At 43.3% G+C, this 14,893-nt stretch overlaps 1 protein-coding gene across 9 annotated transcripts in view; it reads left to right on the forward strand.

Annotated features, from left to right (window-relative positions):
* SRGAP2 (SLIT-ROBO Rho GTPase activating protein 2) overlaps positions 1-14,893 on the forward strand; it is a 254,625-nt gene that overhangs the window by 103,838 nt on the left and 135,894 nt on the right. The gene's annotated exons all lie outside the window — the stretch shown is intronic.

Consider the following 14,893-nt stretch of genomic DNA (forward strand, 5'->3'; position numbering starts at 1 on the left):
GTGCCAAGCTTAGTGCCAAAGGGCTTAACTCAGTCTTCACAACTCCATATATTAGTTTTTGTTGTATCCCCAACATACAGATGAGGAAACTGGGTCATGAAGAGTTCAAAGAATAATGACCCGTGGCCTCTATGTGTGTGGCATACACACACACACACACACACACACACACACCCCTAATAAATAAATGGCAGAACTGGAATCCAGACCCAGGCAATCTGGCTCTAGAGTCTGTGTTCTTAACCATTTCACTGAGCTGTCTTTAACTGGAAGAAATGGAGGTAGCCATAAATCTAAGTCGCTGTACAGACAGTTGCTAAGGTCTGTTCCGTCTACATTTACAAGTGTTTTATACAACTGGCCCTGGCCCTCTGTTCTCCCTACCATTGCCCTAGTTTAGGTCATCTTCATCTTTGCCTGACTTATTGCAATACTTACTGTATCATCTTTAGGAGAGGTTCTCAATCCTGGCTGCACATTAGAATTCCCTGGAGAACTTTTAAAAAATGCTGAAACTGGGCCGCATTCCAGATCAATTAAATCAGAATCTCTGGGAGTAAGGCCTGGGTAACAGTGTGGTGTAAAAGCTTTCCAGATGATTCTAACGAACAGCTTCTCCCCATCCTAATCTGCCTGATGCACTGTTACCAGATTTAGTCTTCCTGGAATACCCTGGGGGTCAGGCAGTTTCTCTGTGCAGTGGTTCCCGGAGGTCTGTGTTCTTGATGCTCAAGATGTGGTCTTTCAAGATCGGCACTGCCTAAGGGTTGGCAATACAGAGTCTTGGGTCCGCCCCCCTCAGATCCGCTGTAACAAGAGCCTCAGGTGATTGGTATTCACAGTTAAGTTTGTGAAGTCTTGCTCTATTCACAAAGGTGTACACTCCTTGGCTTAGTGTTCAGGCCCGTCTACATCTGGCCCAACTAGCTTTCCAACCTTATTTCCTGTTTCTGCTCTGCTCTTCCACAGCCAAACAGAACACTAAGTCCACTGGGCCTTTGCGCATCCTGTGATTTGAACTTACGTGTCCGTTCATTACATCTCTGCCTGTCAAAGCCATACCCATGTTTTAAGGCCTCATGCAAATAGGACTTGTTTCTAGAATCTTTCTGGATTCTCCCAGAAGGAAGAATGAATTCTCCCTCTTCTAAATTCTTACAGCATTGTTTTCATTGTTCTTTCTTTAGGGCATTCAGAACTATCTATCTTATATTATATTATCTTCCCTTCGTGGACTTGTATAAGCTTTTCTGATTCATCATTCAGCCTCCCACAGTGCCTAATGTAATATATGATCCATGCTTACTAAATATTATTGGATGAATAAATGAACGAGTGAATTTAAGAATTAATGCCAAATGTATCTTATTTCCCTCTATTTTCTGTATTTGTTTATCACCCTGACAATTTAGGACATAATTTATTCTTTACAAGCCAGTTCTGAGCAATGACTGTGGAGTCTGAGAATAAGAAGAACATATAACCTTTCAATACAAGCCAGCGTGAGAGTTTCCTCCAGATGTTTCATCTTCAGAGACCCTTGTCTTTTCCAAGGGTCTCTTCCAAGGGTCGTATCTCTTTATGATAAGCAGTCCTGAGAGAATAAAATGTTATTTTAGTATATGATAAATGAAGATAGAAGGATTGTTTGCTTTAGAAAAATGATTCAAGGTTGGACTTATTCTCTTGATAACTCCTCCTATTAAAGTAGCCTGATTTTTAGTCCTATATTATATTCTTAGCTTAAGGACATATTTACTAGAAATTAAGGTACAGATGTGCTGAATCTGATTAAGATTACATACAAGAAATAGGGTTTTTTTTTCTCCAAGGCTGGGAGAATTGATTTCCCTTCTGATAAAGCTGGTACCAGGCTTCGTTTTTCCCAAATAACCAGTGAATATTTCTTGAGAGCCAGCTATGTGCTCTGTGTTGTACAGGTATTGGAAGATATAAAACAGGTTGATTGTATGTTTCCATAGGGGGCCATATCTGGTTGGGGAGAAAAGATTTTTAATATAGGAAGCAATTAGAGATAAAGCAATAATGGTCTCATTAAGAGATCCTTGCTATATGTAGGATATAGATATGATAAGAGGTCAGTGATAAATCATCAGAGACAGATAAAGGATCTGGAATAATCAGGAGCATACTCATGAAACGAGTGGGATTTAGGTTAGTCTTTAGAGGTAGATTTGTGTAGGAGAGAATAGCACATTCAGGAAAGAAGAGGCAGGCGTGTTCGGTGGTGAGAGGCTAAAGGGGCGAGTGAGGGATGGATCCCAGCGCTTCCCTAAAAGGAGGCTTGAATGCATTCATCCAACAAATGTCTGTTGCGCATCCCTTGAGCTCCTTCAGAGTAGACGCTGTACCTTGGGATATAACAATGAGCAAATACCGTCTTCCACTGGGCACTTTTAATAGAATAAGGTAACAGTACTGAACACATCACACAGTTAGGTGAGTTGAGGCAGGTGTTGTGGAACAAAAGGACAAAGAGCTCCAAGTGCTTGTCGAGGGGGCTTTGCCACTCCTTTGCTGTCACTTTATGGCTAGGTTACTTTAATAGCTTCCTGTCGGAACTTAGCCTGAGGAGCCATCTACTTATTCAACAGACCCGTTTGAAATGCCTGCTGGGTACTGTGTTCTGTGCTGATTCCTTTGCAGACTGAGATAAGCTCTGGAATCTTGGCTAACAGGGAAAAGAGACATGTAAACAATATAATGTAAAAGGGGCTTTAACAGAGGTATTAGCAAAATTTTATGAGAACACATATTTCCGAAAGCAGTGGAAAATTAAGTTTAGGTAAGTAGACACCAAATAATTTAACAGACAAGCAGGGGAGTTAAGATTTGATGCAGAGCGTGGTAGTGAGCCCTCTGGGTTCTTCTGTGGGAAAGGAGACATGACAAAAAATGGTAGAAGGATGAATGAATTTTTATGGCAGAGAAGGCCAAAATGGAGGTTTTGGGGGAATAATCCATGTACAGTATGAGAGCAAGCAAGATTAGAGAAGAAGGAATAAGTATTTGGGAAACCTAAGAGGACAGGGTGACTGACTGGATAAAGAACTATAACCATCAGAGGAGACCCAGGCTCTCTAATGTGGTGGCCTGGAAGAATTGGAGCATCTATCCTAGATGTGGGGCTGTTGGGGGAAGAGCTGTTTTGAATGAGCCTACTCTGAGCATGTCAGGTTTGGTGCAGTAGGAAGCCTGTCTGGTGGAGAGGTACCACTGAGGTAAGAGGTTTTGACTAGGAATAAAGAGCAGACTCTGAGGTATAAAAGTGATCATGGAAGATATGCAATTGTGTGAACTCAGGGAAGAGAAAGAGAGGAACAAAGAGCTAAACCCAGGACCCAGGCTTGGGCACACGCAATTTTAGGGAGTAGAAGTGTTAATTATTAGAAGTAAAAGTTACCAGGAGAGGATGCGGGAGGGAAGAAGGAAGGAAACAAAGGAAGGAGAGAGGGTGGTGATTTTTTTAAGCACTTAGAAGGATGGAAAGGATGTAGGTATGTCTGATGAAACTAGCAGGCTTTCAAGTAGAAAATCTGTAAAAGTCAATCCCAGCAACTTCTTACTGATATTCTCCGATTATAAGCATTGTGAGGCAAAGATGACTAAAATGAGCCCCAAGCCCAAGAACTTTGAGCCTATTAGACTGAAACATGAGACTGCTGATTTTTGGAAGACACAGAAGGTCACAAAGGGGCCAGTCCATGAGGTCTGGCCTAATAGGAGAGGCGGTGAGACACAGGCAGGATGCCGGAAGCTCAGTTAGGGGTCCAGGCAGCGTCGTTTCCTACACTTTATTCCTAAAAACGTACAGGGGCCTTCCATGGAGAAGAGGGTATCTGTTACTGTAAGTTTATCTGTGAAACCCCGAGTTACACCTCACCTGACGACCTTGAGCCTTTTGTGCTGGGTCTCTCATTTTCTTCTTTTTGCCCCAGTTGAACCCGTGGCAACTGCTTGAAGCAGTTGAACCTGCTTAAATCTGGGGAGCATTTGAGGATTCTTGGTGGCTGGAGATTTCTAGCCTTGTCTTGTTCGTACAGTGATGAGAGTCTACTTCTCAGGGTAACGCTGGTGGCAGGCCCTGCGTTTTTCCACTTTCCACTCATCTCTGCTTTGTAAAACGCAGCCAGATATTCGGATGTTTGCACGTACAGGCGTTGCTGTAGGAAGACAACCACGCTGCTGAAACTGAGCTCACTCTTGGCAGGCAGCACCACCAGACCACGCTTGAAACATTTGTTAGCAACTGAACATTGGCATTTTGGGCTCAGGAAAGGCTTTTTAGGTATATCTGTTTTGGTTAGGGTGTAAGTTTTGCAGCTCTAATAGACCCAGTAATAGTATCTTTCACAAACAGAGCTTGATTTTTCTCTCTTGTCATTATCTGGTTGTTAGCTATCCTGGGCAGTGTTGGGATCCTTATTCCATCCCTAGAGTGTTGCCCTGGTTCTTCACGACCCAAGATGGCTCAGACCATCATGTCCCCATTCCAGCCAGAAAGAAAAGCATAAGGGTCAGGGGCAGATACATCCTTACCTTTTAAAGGTGCAGTCTGGAAGTGGCACATACATCTCTTCAGCTCACATAGACTCATGGGGCTACTGAGCTGCAAGGAAGGCTGGGAAATGTACTTATTAATCTAAAGACCAGAAAGTAGAATCTCTATTAATGGAGGGGGAGCATAGTGGGGGACAGTTAGCAGCCTCTGCCACGTTGTCTGTGTGTGATTCACAAGAGGGCAGGCATATGAAAGAGCATTTCACTCATCCACTTTGAGAAGTGCCATAAATGCACAGAGAAGACGGGGCTTTATGGAGGTGCGCTTCAGTGGATGGCAACTGGAAACATAAAAATGCCAGTACAAGTTATTAGTTTTATAAGCTTAATTCAATGGAAACAATGCAGAAGTTGTAGAAGTAGAATACAAAAATTGAGAAGGAAGCATTTTAGGCAGAAAAACAGTGTTGATAGAGGCACAGAGCTGGTCGGTAACTTATCTGTTTTTTGAAAGAACAGAAGCAAGAAATGTGATAGGGACATAAGCCTGAAAAGTTGATAGGAATCGCAGATCACAGTGGTCTATGAATGCCAGGTGACAAAAGGTTGGGCTTTATTCTGTAAGCATGGGGGACCCATTGATAGTTCTGGAGCATATTTATAGATGGCTGTGCTTTGGAAAGGTAACTATGGCAACAATGCATAAGATCAGCTGGAGCAGAGAGACTGGAGGGAAACGCATTAGGAAGGAATGGCAGTGAGCCTCAGGTTAGTGGGGGCTGACACCGAAGTCGTGCCCTGGGAACTCGACAAAAAATGGGTCAGACAGGAGGGCAAGAAGCAATTAAAGTCAAAGAAGCTGGGACAGAGGAAGGGCTGTGGCTTTCCTGGTCTGTGGAGTGGCAATTGTACTGTATTTTCATTCAGCCGGCAAAGTGTAGCCTCGATTCCGCTGACTCTAGGACTGGTCCCTAGAATAGTTCATTCTCTGCCCAAAGCATCTCAGCGGGCACTCGTCGCCTCCCCCGGAGCTGTAGCAGCTGTTGGCCCAGCAATGCCATGAATTTGTCTCCTTGTGCTGCCAGGAGAGCAGCTGCCAGCGGGAGCCCTGGACAGACGCGTCTCAGGGACGTGGAAACTATTCAGCTTGGGATGGGGTGGGCTGGCCAGGGCTGACATTGGTCTGCATGGTTTGTCCCACCCTTCTCCAGGCCCGTTTCTCAAGCTGGCTAGATTGCAGCCCCTCATACTGGCTTAGGTTAGGTGTTTTGTTACAGTCTTAAGAGACCGCATTTAGGGACCAATGTTGCTGAACTGCTGTTTTCATCTTTTCTTGGACAGCTTCTTACTTGGAAGCCTGTCTCTCTTTGGCTTGATTTCCTCTTCTGCTTTTCTCCTGTTCACCTTTGTCCTCTCCGACACTGTCTCAGTGCAGACACTCTCATTAAAGCTCACGCGACTGTGACTCCATCGCAGATTCTGACCCTGTGGTTCCCCCTCTTCTTCTCCTCCCCCTACAGATAGAACTATAGTGATTATCTCTATCTTATTCTGCTTTGTTTAAGATAAGTCATGTAGCTTCCTTCATCCCTTTGCATTGTAGGAGGACCCTATTAATGTTTAAAAATTCTATCTGCCTGATTTAAGAGCGGAGATATTATGTGAGGGTAGAAAATCTTCCTAGGGAAGATGCTCTTGCATTTTCTTTAACTCCTTGAAGAGTCTAAATGTATTCCTATTTGTTGCTAAGCCTTTGATTGTCTTTTTAAAGTGGAATCTGTGTTAATATTACCCAGCAGGACTCTAATTGATAATGCGTTTGTTTGTTTGGCTTTTTTATTTTTTTCATAGACTTGCTGTAAATTACCTTTCAGTTATAGCTCATTTGGTTTTGATCTCCTGCTTTTAATAGCTCAGTTTTTTCTTTTATTTTGAGGTAGGGTTATGGGTTTGGTTTTTTGTTTTTTCTATTGAGTTTTAGAGGAATACTCCTACATTGCTATCCTGCTGTGTTCCTTACAGAGACCTTATGCTTCTTTATAACCCACTGCCAATATCTTGTCTTTTTTTTCCAGCTTTTCCTTCTCCTCAGCAACAAATATTTGTTGAACATTTTTAAGGTTATTAGTCTAGCCTCTTAGAGGAGAGAGATTCAAAAAAGTAGAAGCAGTGGTTCTTTCCCACATGACTTTATACTCTCAGGTCAAGTCAACGGTGCTCCATCGTGTCCACCTCTGTGACCCCATGAACTGTAGCCCACCAGGCTCCTCTGTCCATGGGATTTCCCAGGCAGGAATACTGGCACGGGTTTCCATTTCCTACTTCAGGGAATCTTCCTGACCCACATCTCCTGTGTGTCCTGCATTGCAGGTAGATTCTTTACCTGCTGAATCATTGGGGAGGCCCACTAACTTTATAATCTGCTGCTGGTGCTGCTGAGTCTCTTCAGTTGTGTCCAACTCTGTGCGACCCTATAGACGGCAGCCCACCAGGCTCCCCCGTCCCTGGGATTCTCCAGGCAGGAACACTGGAGTGGGGTGCCATTTCCTTCTCCAGTACATGAAAGTGAAAAGTGAAAGTGAAGTCACTCAGTCGTGTCTGACTCTTAGCGACCCCATGGACTGCATCCCACCAGGCTCCTCCGTCCATGGGATTTTCCAGGCAAGAGTGCTGGAGTAGAGTGCCATTGCCTTCTAATCTAATCAGGGGCAAATTATGCCTGGATGTAATAACACAGATCTTCAGTGTAGGGCAATATGGGGTAAGTACCAAGTGTGTGCTACAGAAGGCATAGTGCACAGTTGGTCAGTCAGCAAACTTTCAAGAGGGGAATGGGATTTGAACCAGGCCTTAAAAATGGCTAGGATTTTGGCAGATGAAGATCGAGGGAGGGGAAAGATGTTGTAGCCAAGAGGAAAGTACAAAGCACTTTTGGGGTACAGTAAGTAGACTGGTTTGGTTGGGGGAATGAGTGTGTATGGAGGTCCTGGGCTAAAGTAGATAGGACCGTATCTTGGTGAAGCTTGACTCTTGGCTAAGAGATTCGGCCTTAAGCAGTGGACACTGGAAACCAGTAAAGGTTTGCACAGCACACGTCCAAGCTGAGGTGTGAACTGGATTTGAGGATGATTAACCTTAACCTTGATGGTGATGGCTTGCCAAATGACAAGGAAGTTGAGACAGTGAAACCGGTTTTCATGGTAAGTAATAAGGATCTAAATTAGTGGGGGGTGGTAGGGATGAAAAGAATAGAAATTGATCCTTCAGTCCACTTAGCACGCGTGTGCTCTTACCGTGTGCCACATGCATGCCAGGCAGACAGATACTGCCCTCTTCTCTCCTCCTGGAGCTCCCAGGCTGGAGGCAGAGGGAGCACCTGGTGCCGTAAGACTACAGGAACTGCTGACTGGTGGGATTTGGGTTTCAGGCAATCTTGGCAGTACAAAAGAAAGAGGGCTGTGAAGTTTCTTTTGGACTTGGGTGACTGGTAGATTAATGGTGCCTTTAATATAAATCCCAAAGTTAGGAAAAGGAGCTGTTTTTGAAGAGCTGAAATATGCGAAATTTGGTTTTGGGTTGTTAAATTTAAGACTTCGGAAAGATATTGAAGCTGAAATTTCTGTAATTGACAGAAAATGAATGGCTTTAGTCAGGGCTAAAGATCTGGACTATATTCAGAGCTAATGTGTGGGTTGTTAGAGATTTGGGGCATGTTCATTGGGAGATGATGGTTGAGGCTGTGGAATGTTTGACTTCCAACAGTAAAGGTGTTAGGAGTTTAAAAAGGGAAACGTGTATTGTCGGTGGTCCTCAGATTGCAGAGAGTGAAAAAGATATATTTATTTGGTATTCATTCAGTTCACATTTGGGGAACTAATTATATACGGGCATTGAGCTAGGTGCTGGGGATCGGAATCTGGAAGACGTTCCGCCTGCAGTACTCCTTTCAGTGGGAGGTTAGACACACAGTTCATTAAAGAGAAATTCTTGTAGCATCCATGTTCTTGGGCTTGGGCCCAGTATTTCAATGCGCACAGTCTCTTCAGTTATATCACCTGTTGCCAATGGATTTTTCCTCTGGAGCTGAGTTCCAAATTGCCCATCAACCTCCCTGGACAGCATTGAGTTGAAAAATAGAGTCAGTCGGCCATGGACAATATTATAGCTGTGACTGCAAATCAGAAGAGTGGAGGGCCAGCAAGTTCCTCTTTGAGTACGGTGTGCTTTTGAGGAGGGAAGTAGGAAAAAGCCTGAAGCTGCCAGAAGGAAGAGCCCGTATTCCTTGGGACCAGTGTGTTGCTCGTTTGCTTTGGACATATTTGGGAGCTGTGTGTTCCTTCAGGGAAACTTTGCCCAGAATTAGCATCTGGTGTTGAGCAAGGGTTGGTTTCCTTTTGCCATGGCTCAAGCTGGCTTGGTAGAAACTAATGAAAGATCTGTTGGTGAGTTTTTCACTAGCCTAGTCCATATAGAACCCTCAGTATGGTTGGGTCCTTTTTGGAGGAGTTGGGAGGTCTCCTCACACATAGATAAAAGACGATGGAAAAGACACAGGCAATGTGGGGGATCAGCAAGATGGAGTAGTGGTTTGTCTTTTGAATAGAGAAAAAATTCATTTGAAAGCTCTGTGGCAGGCTTTAAGACTTAGCAGAAAAAGCTGAGAGCTTTAATCCAGAGAAATTTGGATCTTTCACTTATAGCTGTGTGACCTTGACCAAGTCACTTAACCCCTTTTTGCTTCAGTTTTCTCATCCATGATATGTGGAGAGTAAAATGTACCTTGAAGAGTTGCTCTCAAGATTAGATACAATATCTGTAAAGCACTAGCCAAGTGCCTATAACTTACTTTTTGTTGTTCAGTTGATAAGCCATACCTGACTCTTTGCAACTCCATGGACTGCAGCATGCCAGGCTCCTCTGTCCTCCACTATCTCCCAGAGTTTGCTCAAATTCTTGTCCGTTGATTTGGTGATGCTTTCTAACCATCTCATCCTCTGCCATCCCCTTCTCCTTTTGCCTTCAATCTTTCCCAGCATCAGGGCCTTTTCCAAAGAGTAACTTACTAGCTGCTCAAAAAATGGTAGCTGACCTAATTGTCACCACCATAGAAGGAATGTAGCCTGATTGTCAAGATCACAGGTTCTGGAACCAGATTTTCTGGGCTCTGATCTTGGATTTTCTGCTCACTAGCTATGTGATTTTACATGAAGGTTGTTAGCTGGCTCAGTTTTTTCATCTGCAAATCGTGGATAATAATCGTATCTACCTCATGGAGTTGTTATGCTGATTAAGTGAATGTGAGGCCTTTAGGACAGTGTTTGACCCAAAGTAAATGTAAATATCAGTGACAGTGTTTTCTTGTCCAACTCCTGAGGAGTTGGGACCAAATACAGCTACACCATAGCTAATAGTAGATCAGATTCACCATTTATTCCCTAAGCAGAGTTAAGCGCTCTTAAGCCTAGCCCTAGGTAATAGCATGTCAGTCTCCATTTACTTCAGTGACCGCTATGGGCCCTCTCGAATGACAGACTTTCTGCTTCTTGATTTTTATGATACGACTGCCTTGGGATGAAATATGTAATTAAGTGACTCTGTGTAATTATACGTCCGTTCTTATAAGAACTCAGCAGTTGTGTGTTTTGGCCGATAAGGTGTCTTTTCGTTAGGCGTCATGAACTGCCTTGAACCAGGTAGTGAACCCTGACTTGTTATTTTTAGATTCAGGCTCACCATCATCAAGAGGAGGAAATTTGTCTTACAACCACCCTCTGATGTCCTGCCCTCACAGAGTTAATAGTTAGCACTAATTGCCTAATCATTAAAGGTGTAGTGTTGAGGCCCACAGGTCCCAGCTGTGCCGCAGGTGAATAAAAGAACACCAGTCAGGCCTGTTCAGCCTCCTGCAGCAGCCACTGGCAGGACCGGCAGGCCAGGGCAGCCCAAATCTCAGTCATGAGCACAGCAAACTGTGGTTTATGGGGCTGTCTGTCTCATGAGGCCAAACAGAAGCTTACAAGCGTCTGCATAAATGACTTCATATCATTCTTTTAGTGCAGGGAATGATAGAGGGCAGGTTGGGAGCAAAACATGCTTTTATGCACAATTGGGAGGATGTTGGAAGCTGGGGACTTCCTGTGTCTCGTGGGCTCTGCTGTTGAGATGTCAGCAGGACACACCTTGGTCTTTCAGCTTGCCAGGCACAGACCCTGGTGATCTTGTCCCTTAACAACAGTGCTGGGCACAAGGAACTCTTAGTATTCATTTTCCTGGCTCTTGTAAGCCCACAATTCCACAGCAGACGCAGGAAGCAATGTGCGGTGGGTTCTTTCATTCTCAGAAATTCGTAGCCAATTAAATGAATTGACTTTGATCCAGTTCTCTTTTAAAGGCAAAAGCCATGTCATCTTTATTGGGAGATGGCTGTGTTAAGTGGGAGGGTTTGCAAGATAAGAAGAAAAGACAGTCTCTACTGTAAGGACACTCATAATTGAAATGGGGAAAAATAAGACAGGTCGGAAGAGAAGAATAAGCACACATGTGCACGCAGGCACACGAATCTAAAAATAGGAGCCCGTGTAAAGCAGGTTTCAGTCGTCACCAGGAGGGAGGGAAGGTGGAGGGCTTGGGAGGTACCTGTGCTTGGCTCAGCCAGGGAGAGGTACAGGATAGCAGTTATGTTCTCAATTAGATTTGGTCCCAAGCTAATTGAAGTAAAGACTTTAATATCTAATTTCTGTGCTGCACTGAAGTATCATGCTGTGAAAAGAAACAGAATCATATGGGAAGAGCTCAGTGTTAATGAAGGATTTAGGGAGAATGAGAAAAAAGTAGGGGTTTGGTTTTTCAGATTTGAAATCCTTTCCACTATCTCCTGCCTTTATACACCTCCACCGGTCGTTGGATCATTGCCCCTTAGGTTTTAATTCAGGGAAGATCAATGAACACAGCTCTGCTTCTTAGCATATTTTGGGTGCAGCTGGTTAAAGAGCCAGGATTTAGAAAATGAATCGAACAAACTAGGATTATCTTCAGCGGGAGGATGCTGAGCTGTGTTTGCCGATTTCTGCTTAAGCAGTTGGGACAGGGCATCCTTGCATGAAATTCAGACATCCCTCCCTGGCAGCCTCTGTGTTAAAGTAGAGGTTGCAGAGCAAGTCTGGCAGCTCTCAGCCTGAACCCTTGTAAACAACAGATGTTCATAACTAAGTTCTCGGGGTGGGGGTGGGGGTTTCTGTTGATGCTTGAAATTCTTTGAATTTACAGGCAGCATCTCGAGGATTTAGCAAAAGGAGGAAGCTGTACAGAATTGATGCTGCAGCGTACAGGTGGATATGATGCCTCACACGTTTCCCTTGGAAGACAAAGCACAGGCATTGAGTGGACTCTGAATAGAGGGCAGATAAGCCCAGGAAGGCAGGCACAATTAAGAAAGGTTCGGCTTCTTAGATTTATTGACTTTCTGCCTTTCTCCCTGCCTCCCTTCTTATACATGGGCTAGATTGTCAGCCGCCTCCTTGATCCTGTTTTCTCTGGTCCTGGGTAGAAATGTGTGCCCTTCCCTACCATCAAGTGCCACACACACACACATGCACGCTCGGGCAGGCGTGCCACACACCGTTCCATTAGCACTTCCTGGTGCTTCTAATATGTGGATTAAATGGTATTGTTAGGGGCTTTGTCTCGGATGCTAACCTGATTCTTGTGCATTCTAAGTGTTGGTTTTGCCAGGTCTCAGTTTCATCAGGAATTGGAAGTGAATGAAGATAATGTGGCTTGTAAAGAATTCAGTTATGCTGCTTTTTTTTTTTAATCCTCAGCTCACTAAACTCCCAGCCCCCAGATATACATACTGAGTATCCAGACAGATGATGACTGATTAGGAAAGCCACTTTACAATTTACAGTTCAGGGAAGCCATATGGAAAAAATACATATAATACATCTTTTTAGTAGGCATTCCTGATATCAAATTAAAGAGACTATAGAAAAGTTCTCACCTTTTAATCAAATGACAGAAGTGATTTGTCAGATCTCAACCTATTTTTGAGCCATTCTAGCCAGAAAGAATTGGCTTGGAAATCTTGGATAAGATTTTTCACGTATTATTTTGGGGGCTGAGAACTTCCTTACGCTATGCCCACTCCTGGCCCTGGTGTGAGTTAGCATAGGAAGTTTTGGTGAACACCAATCTTAGCATGTGGTGTTCACTTATCCTTTCAGCAGACATTTATTTAGCACTTATTCTAGGGCAGTTCTAGGAATTAAATATGCACAGAAGAAGCCAGTATTTTAGCTTATAGAGGTTACCACTTGATGTGAAATATTTTAAGGTTTATATATATGCATCTATGAATGTGTGTGTTCTGACAAGGTATAGAGTTCAAGATTGAGGAGCCAGAATTGTTGGGTGACCTTCTTGGGCTCCTGTATTATTGTGATTCAGTAATGGATACTTGGCTTCATCATCATCAGCAGTGACCAGCAGTTTCTGGCAGGTGCCAGGGTCACAAGGATGGATAGGACCCAACCTCTGCCCCCAGAAGACTGAAGGCTTATGAACAAGATAAGACAAAGTAGCATGTATTTACTGCCAAAGGGAAGACACAAGAACTGATTTCCTTTTCATCCAGAATGAGATCTTTAAAAATTTTTTGGACATTATTTTAGACTTATAGAAAAGTTTCAAGAATCGGTCAGAGAATTTCTGTATACCATTTCCCAGATTGTACAAAAATATTAACATATTAACACTTGCTTTATATTTCTCTTTCTTTCCACACACAACTCATGCACATACATATTTGTTTTTCTGAAACACTGAGTATAGGTTATGGACATGATACCTTTTTAATCCTACATACTTCGATGTGTATTTACTAAAGATAAGGTTGTTCTCTGACCTAATGGTAATATAGTTATTGAAATCAAAGTGTACATATTAACACAGTAACATTGTGTAATCTACAGATATTCAGATCTATAATTTGTTTCAAATATTTCCTTTTTGGCAAAAGAGAGTCCAAGATTATTCATTTCATTCAGCTGTCTTATCTAGTTTCCTTTAATAGTGGGAAGATTTCCAGGTCTTTCTTTGTATTTTATGACATTGACATTTGAGGGGAGCACTCAGTCCAGCTATTTTGTAGAATATTCTCCAATTTGATACTTTCGTTAATATCTAACATTTCTTTATTTGGGTTATCTGCTTCGGGCAGGAAAACCATAGAGGGGATATCCTCTTGTTTTCAGTGTATCGTTCATGAGTTGTCCCATTTGAGGCCATGTAAATATCATGTTATTCCTCAGACCTTACACTCACTAGTTTTAGCATCTATTGATGATTCTTGTTTGAACCTATTATTACGATGGTTACCAAGCGGTAATTTTTCCAGTTTCCATCATCCCCTTCTACGTTTATCTTATCACTTGGACTCTACTGTAAGGAAGAGGTTTCTCTCCCCCATCATATTTGTTTGGTGGTATGTTTGTTTGCTTCTATCAATGTGAATTCATGGATTCTGATTTTATTCAACAAATTTGCAATCTTTGATGTCTTTATTTTAATGCTCACAGTATCCTACATTTGGCTGATAGAGTCCCTTCAAGCTGGGTTCTGTGTCCTTTTTACATGCCCCCATCATTCTTTGAGTACTTTTTATACTTCCTGGTACAGCAACAGGTTCTAGATACATTTTGTATTTCTTTGCTTCCGCTTTGGAGCCGTTTCTTCAAAGAGCCTTGGTTTCTTTTAGTGGGAAATGGTTTTTAGAAACAATGGGTGATAGATGTGCTCTTTGCTACTGGAACAGAGTTGTTTACAGTCCCCCTGAGTAGATAGAAATAGTGAACAGCTATATGTATGCATATACGCATACCCACATGCCTCTGTATCTCTGTCTATCTATCTACATTGGAGCCTAGGAGTAAACATCAGTATGTTCAATTCAATCCAACACTGCATGTTTTATTCTATTTTCTCCCCTTTCCATATTTGTGACTGTGTTACCTGAACACTGAGAGACCTGATCCCCATTATCCATATATGTATTTAATTGCCCAGGGTCGCTAGAGTCGGACACGACTGAGCGACTTCACTTTCACTTTTCACTTTCCTGCATTGGAGAAGGCAATGGCAAGCCACTCTCCAGTGTTCTTGCCTGGAGAATCCCAGGGATGGGGAAGCCTGGTGGGCTGCCGTCTATGGGGTCGCACAGAGTCGGACACAACTGAAGCGACTTAGCAGCAGCAGCAGAGTACATACACAGAAAAGGCAGTGGCACCTCACTCCAGTACTCTTGCCTGGAAACTCCCATGGACGGAGGAGCCTGGTAGGCTGCAGTCCATGGGGTCGCTGAGGGTCAGACACGACT

This window comes from Bos taurus, chromosome 16 (genome assembly GCF_002263795.3).
Source record: "Bos taurus isolate L1 Dominette 01449 registration number 42190680 breed Hereford chromosome 16, ARS-UCD2.0, whole genome shotgun sequence".
Taxonomy (NCBI): Eukaryota; Metazoa; Chordata; class Mammalia; order Artiodactyla; family Bovidae; genus Bos; species Bos taurus.